The sequence below is a fragment of the Rhinatrema bivittatum genome, chromosome 1 (assembly GCF_901001135.1).
Source record: "Rhinatrema bivittatum chromosome 1, aRhiBiv1.1, whole genome shotgun sequence".
Lineage (NCBI taxonomy): Eukaryota > Metazoa > Chordata > Amphibia > Gymnophiona > Rhinatrematidae > Rhinatrema > Rhinatrema bivittatum.
Window position 1 is genome coordinate 334661729 of NC_042615.1, and position 7206 is coordinate 334668934.

The 7206-nt window shown below is 45.6% G+C and overlaps 1 long non-coding RNA gene across 1 annotated transcript; it reads right to left on the reverse strand.

The window, feature by feature from the left end:
• Positions 1-920: 920 nt before the first annotated feature.
• Positions 921-5183, reverse strand: LOC115089975. Its single transcript, XR_003856283.1, has 2 exons — positions 1161-5183; positions 921-1040 (listed from the first exon to the last, which is right to left on the reverse strand). It is a non-coding gene; the product is annotated as an uncharacterized LOC115089975 (long non-coding RNA).
• Between the last annotated feature and the right edge of the window lie 2023 nt (positions 5184-7206).

The window sequence follows — 7206 nt, forward strand, 5'->3', positions numbered from 1 at the left end:
TTTATAACGTGTGCATGTTATAAAACAGCTGCACCCACGTGCATGCACCGGGGAACCTCGCACACATGAATGCATGCGTGGACCTTTTAAAATCGACCCCTTGTTTATTAAAGAGTGGAAGTTACATACAGCATATAGAGATTGTTTTGAATACAAAACCAGGGCAATCACTGGACAAAATGACACCTAGGCCAATGATTACTTTCAGTGCCCCTCTTCTCTTTCTGGCTCCTAGATTGACTAAAAAAATATGGATGGTATAGTGACCCCCCCCCCCCCCCCCCACTAGCTTGGCACTTAGGCTGGTCACCCTTCTTGTCAACTCCCAAACAAAACTAATTATAAAAAATACCTATACTGAAACCTTACAAACAATAACAAGGACACACGCCAGCGATGGGAGTTGGTGAGAGGACTAAGGGACGCACGTCAGTGATGGGAGTTGGGAAGAGGGCAAGGGATGCACAGACAAGGATGTAAAGGACATAAAATAATCCACATAAACACTCCGGTAAACATAGAAATGATGGCAGAAGAAGACCAAACGGCCCATCCAGTCTGCCCAGCAAGTTTCACACTTTTTTTAACCTTTTGGTTCTATTTCCCTTCCACCCCCACCATTAATGTAGAGAGCAGTGTTGGAGCTGCATCTAAGTGAAATATCTAGCTTAATTAGTTAGGGGTAGTAACCGCCGCAATAAGCAAGCTACACCCATGCTTATTTGTTTACCCAGACTATGTAATTCAGTCCTTGTTGGTTGTTGTCTGTATTTAGATCCACTTTTCTTCATTCCCCCTGCATTGAAGCAAAGAGTTATGCTGGATATGCATTGAAAGTGAAGTATCAGACTTTCTCCCCTGCCATTGAAGCAGAGAGCTATGCTGGATATGCATGAAGTATCAGTCTTTCTCCCCTGCTGTTGAAGCAGAGAGCTAATTACTTTATTGACAAAAAACAAGAAAAAAAACTAAAGAAAACAAAACAAATTTGGAATCTTGGTACATCCTTCTGTCCATCCGTCAACATCCAATTACAACTCCTGAAACAGAAAACACAAAACAATGGATTTAGATTTGTGCACAATTAAGCAGCTTATTCCAACATGATCAATATCTTGGAAAGAAGAGAGGAGTTATTTGCATCACTAATAAGAACTTACACAAGAAAAACTCTACAATGATCCTTCGGTAAACCTCAGAGCCTTGCACTGTGTTGTCCGCTTCTGCTGCTGGTTGTAGAGGTAGATCTGGTAGCAAGTTTTCGTGGACTTCTGCTTCCAGCCCGAAGCACAGTGCAATGTTATTTAGCATGCAGCAGGCCATAACAATGCATGTGACTTTTCAGCACTATACTGCAGGGCACCACCAGACTGGTCCAAGATTTTGAATTGGCCTTTCAACACACTGAATGTCTGTTCGATGACAGACCTTGTGCTGGTATGTGCCTCGTTGTACCATCTTTTGGCTGCAGTGCGCAGGGCCAGGAGTGGAGTTATTTATTTATGTTTGTTTGTTTTTATATACCGACCTTCGATCGAGATATCACATCGGTTTACAGATAACTGAACAAATAAGGCAAAATCTGCTTATTTTACATAATAACAAGGAACTGGTATAATAGGAACGTTAGAGCCTGGTGACTGGTATAGTAGAACATTGGAACAATTTATAATATGCAATACAATATAACATTTCAACTTGGGAATATAAATGAAAGATTTCGATCTTGATGGGGTCTTAGCGGGGTGGAGACCTAGGGGGAGGGCATTTAAAGGCGGGTGGAGAGGGTATAGGGTGGGCTGTGGTTGGGATTTATGGGTTCGGTAACTGCAGAGTCAGATTCGTGTTTGGGGCAAGGGATGAGCCTGTGGGGAGGCTAGGTATCTGGCGGGAAGGCTTTTCTGAAAAGCCAGGTTTTGAGTTGTTTTTTGAACACTTGTGTGGAGGGTTCATTTCTGAGTAGTGGCAGGAGGGAGTTCCAGAGTGTGGGGCCAGCCATAGAGAAGGCTCGTTTACGGGTTGAAGTGAGGTGTGTGGCTTTGGAGTTTGGAATGGTGAGGAGGCCAGAGTCTGAAGATCTGAGGTTTCTTTGTGTGGAATATGGGAGTATGGTGGTGTTTAACCAGTTCATTTCTTTGTTGTTTATTTTTTTGTGGATGAGGGTGAGGGTTTTGTATTGAATTCTTTGGCTGATAGGAAGCCAGTGAAGTTATTTTAGTGTGGGTGTGATGTGGTTCCATTTTTTCATGTTTGTGATAGACCTGGCGGCGGCGTTTTATAGAACCTGAAGAGGTCTGATGGAGGTTTCGGGGAGACCATGTAGTAATGAGTTACAGTAGTCAAGTTTTGAAAAGATCACTGGTTGTAGGACTGTTCGAAAGTCTTGGGCATGGAGAAGGGGTTTGAGCTTTTTTAGTGTTTGCAGCTTGAAGAATCCATCTTTGATCAAGTTGGAGATGCATTGCTTGAGGTTGAGTTCATTGTCAATAGTCATTCCCAGATTTCTTGAAGATGGTAAGCTGCACCTCTGTGTTATTATGGGTGTTGATTTTGAGGGGGGCCGAGGGACGCTGATTGGAGATATGTAGGAATTCCGTCTTGTTTTGGTTGAGGCAGAGTGATAATTGAGATAGCAGCGGTGTAATTTTTGTGTTGAGTTGGTTCCATCTGTCTAGGATGTTTTCGATGGTTTTGTTTATGGGGAATAACATTTGTATGTCGTCAGCGTATACAAAATAAGTGAGGTGCGATTCTGAGAGGAGTTTGCAGAGTGGGAGGAGGTATATGTTGAATAGGGAGGAGGAAAGTGAGGATCCTTGTGGGACGCCATGTGTGAGAGGTATTTGGGATGATTCTGAAGTGTTTATCTTTACGTTGTAGGAACTGTTTGTGAGATAGGATTCAAACCATTTGATTGTAGTGTCTCGTAGTCCGATTTCTTTGAGTCTTGTGAGGAGTGTTCCGTGGTTGATGGTGTCTAAGGCGGTGGATATCTCGAGGAGTATTAGGAGGTATGATTGGCCGTGGTCGAGCCCTCTGAGGATGGTATCCGGTGAGTGTAAGAAGGAGGGTTTCAGTGCTGAAGAGTTTTCTGAAGCCATGCTGTGCAGGTTGTAAGATGTTGTAGGTTTCGAGGTGTTCTGTGAGTTGATTGTTCACCGTTTTTTCAAGGATTTTCGCTATGAAGGGGAGGTTGGATACTGGTCTGTAGTTTGCTGGATCTGATTTGTCGAGCTGTGGTTTTTTGATGATTGGTTTGACTATGGCGTTTTTGAGTTTGTCAGGGAATATTCCTTGCTCGAGTGATAGGTTGATGATATCAGTTATGGGTTTGGTGATGGTCTTGCTGATGAGTTTTAGGGTTTTGATGGGGATGGGGTCTAAGGGGTGGGAGGCTGGATTTGGTTTTTTTGATGATGGGTTCTATTTCTGTCGAAGCCACAGGGATGAATTGTGACCACGTGGAGTTGAGCTGGGGAATTTCTATTGCGTCAGGGTGGACTGGGGGGATCTTGGCGATGATGTTGTTGACCTTGTCTCTGAAGAAGTGTGCTAGTTTTTCACTGAAGATGTTGTGGGTGTCCAGGGTTGAGTCGTTCTGGATTGGGTTTGTTAGGTCGTTAACATAGAAGAAAAGGGTCCTGGGGTTGAACTGGTATTCGTGTATCTATGTTGTATAGAAGTTTTGCTTTGCTGTGTTGATATCCATGGTGTATTTTTGAAGTAGAGTTCTGAATTTGTCTTTCATTTCTGGTGTTGGGTTTCTTCTCCATAGTTTTTCCGTATGTCTTAAGGTTTGCTTTGCGTTTTTTAGTTCTGGGGTGTAACATGGGGATTTGTGTTTCGTGGATTCTTTGATTACTTTTCTTACTTTGGGGCATAATGATTTGGCTATATCCATGTTGATGGAGATCCAGGAGTTCGTGGCAGTGTTGGCGTCATTTTTGTTAAGGGTCTTTAAGGCTTCAGGTAGTAGATTGGCGAGGTCGTTGCTGGAGCACGGTTTGGTGAATTCGATGATGTGCTTGTTTAGTTTCATTGGGGTGCGTTGGAATTGAAGCCTGACTTGAATGAGGCTGTGGTCTGACCATGGGGTTGGGGTGGCTGTGGGTAGGCCTAGGGTGGAGATTTTGTTGTTAATGAATAGTAGGTCGAGCGTGTGACCTGATTTTTGAGTGGGGGTGTTGATGAGTTGGGTGAATCCAATGGCAGATATGGTGGAGAGGAGGAGTTGGCTGTTGGGGGAGGGGGGAGTTTGGTGTCTATGTGGAGATTGAAGTCCCCCAGAATGATGGCTGGCTCCTGTAGGTTGATGTGAGTTGTTATGGTTTCAATTAGGGGGGATAGATTGTGTTGGAGGTGCTTTTCAGCCAGGATTCTGTGATGCAGAAAATGTCAGGTAAATGGTCAAGGATTAGGTCATTTATGATGGGGATTTTTTTGGTGATTGATTGGGCGTTAATGAGGAAAAGGGTGAGAATAGTGAGTGCAGACCTGAGGATGTTTGTGTTGAAAGGGATGTTGGTGAGGCGTCTGATGGGAATGGTTTTCAGGGTGGTGGGGTGTCGGTTGTTGCGGTGGGGGAGTATGGGAATGTGGCAAGGTGTTGTCATTGCGGGTGATTGTTGTGTGCAAGTGCCTTTGTGCCTTGTTGGTATGTGTTATGGTAAGGGGATTGCGTGGGGATGGATGGGTGGGGGGGGATCTCAATGGGGGTCACAGGGGGTGTCGCTAAATGGGCGTGGATTGGTAAGTTCCTTGGTTGCGGTCCTTCAGAGTGGGCTTAGCGTGGGGGGGGGGGTTTAGTTTAAGGGTCGGATCGGCGGCGTGTATGTCTGTGAGCGGTTGGTTCGAGGGAGGCCTTACCCCCGATGGGATGGTGCCAATCGCGCGGCCTGGGGTTCCTCTGCTGGTCTTTCCTCAGGTCCTTTTTCCGGTAAAGCCGTGGTTTTTCTTCAGCGTATCTCCGTGGGTTGGGTCCGGCGAGTAGACTCGAGTTCACTGATAGTGGTTTTTTTGGTTTCCAGGTTGAGTGTTTTTTTGGTTTCCAGGTTGAGTTAGCAACCATGGGTTTTTTTGGTTTCCAGGTTGAGTTTTTTTTTGAGTTTCCAGGTTGGTTTTTTTTTAGGTCTTTTTGGTTTCCAGGATGAGTTAGCAACCATGGCTTACAGCCATAGTCGCCATCACCTATAAAAGGGATAAGCAATGTTGTATCAAAAAATACTGGCACAACACCACCAAACACATACGGCTCATTTTATACCCCACCCACCTTACCAAAACAGTAGTACCAAAATAGTTTCTGGATATAACAATGAACTTGTACTGGGTCCTGCATGCCTCCTATCCACCTGGTTGTCTATAATGGTTTCCCATAGCAACTGTTGCTTACCGAGCAGCCAGCCGTTGCCGTATTTTCCCTTGGGGAAATCAGTTCCAAGCAACAAACGGGCAAGAATGTAGGAATGATGGCAGCTCCCAGGAAACCTTGATACAACATTCAGGATTCATTGATGTGCATCACATACAAACTGCACATTCCTCGAATGGAATGACTTGCGGTTGCGGAATGCACTCTCCTGTTCTGAGTTCAGGGACAATGGAATATGGGTGCAGTCTATTACGCCCAACACATTGGCCATTCTGGCTATTTCAAAGAAGCCATGCCGGATCTCCTGGAGTTGCCCTGGGTCCACTGGAAAATAGATATACTGCCTCATGCATTTCATCTTAGCCCTCAAGAATTGTCAGTCCCGCAAACCAGTCCTTCCGTATTCTGGAAACTTCCTGTGGCGAAAAAATGCAAGGCGCTCAGAAGTTTCACCAGCCCAGGGACAGCATGGTTGTGAGAGGCAACTGGATCAATATCATTGCGCAGGTCCTCAAAGGGTCAAAACTGCTAGAGAGCAGAGTTGGTATTTAGCACCACATCTGCCTCAGGGAATCCAAGGAGGGTTGTGCGTGGCTGAATAAGACGCTGCCTGCAGGTTCCAAGGATGGCTCTGGGCTGCACCTGAAAACATAACAACATAAGACATGCCATACTGGGTCAGACCAAGGGCCCAACAAGTCCAAGAGCAGCCAATCCAAAAGTCACAAGTACACAAATAAGCTACTATTCCTTATTAGTCAATAGCATTTTATGGACTTCACCTCTAGGAACCACCAGGCATTTTTTTAAACCCAGTTAGATCAACCACCCTAACCACATCCTCTTGCAATAAATTCCAGAGCGTTCAGAGAAAAGAAATATAGGATTTATTTAAATGAGATACTTGTTAGCCTGTGCCTGCACCACCACATGGTCTTCTGGTCTTATTGTTGGCAAGATTGTTTACATTAACAATTGCCCTCGCTCATCTGGCTGCCCTTATTCTTGCAGAGACTCCCCAGACCAGTCTGGGAAGGCCGGAAGTTCCACCGTCTGGTTCAAATGAAAGAAGGAAACCACCTTCGGTAAAAGAAAAGAGGGAACAGTCCGCAATGTCACTCTGTCGGTCTCAATCTATAGAAAAGTTTCCCTGCAAAATAAAGCCTGCAGCTCTGAAATCCACCTGGCCGAACTTATGGCTACCAGAAAAACAGCTTTCAACAACAGACCCTTCAAAGATGCTCCCCTTAAGGGTTCATAAGGAGCCCTACAAGAGCACTTGCAGTACCAGGTTGAGGTTCCAATCCGGACATAACGTCCTCACTGGAGGCTGTAAGGGCTTGACTCCTTTCAGAAATCGCACAACATCCAGATGGGAGGCTAAAGACCTCCCCTGCCCTCTGCCCCAAAGGCAACTCAAGGTGGAAACTTGAACCCGGATGGATTTATAAGCCAGACCATTTTGCTGTAAAAAAAAAAAAAAATCCAAAATGTGTGGAACGCCCACAGATAGGGGATCCAGATGCTGCAGCAGGCACCAAGCCTCAAACACTTTCCAGACCTGGACGTGCAACCGCCGCCTCTCAAAAGCCAAGCTGCGAGACAAAAGCGATCTTCCCGATCTGAAAATATGGGACCTTGCCAAAGCAACCCTGACAGATGAACCAACCTGAGGGAACCGTCTATTGCAAGACATACTAGATCTGCGAACCACGGCTACTGTGGCCACTCTGGGGCCACCAGAACTACCCGCCCTGGATGCACCTCTATGCGCCGCAACACGCGACTGACGAGTGACCACGGAGGAAACACGTATAGGAGAATCCCCATCGGCC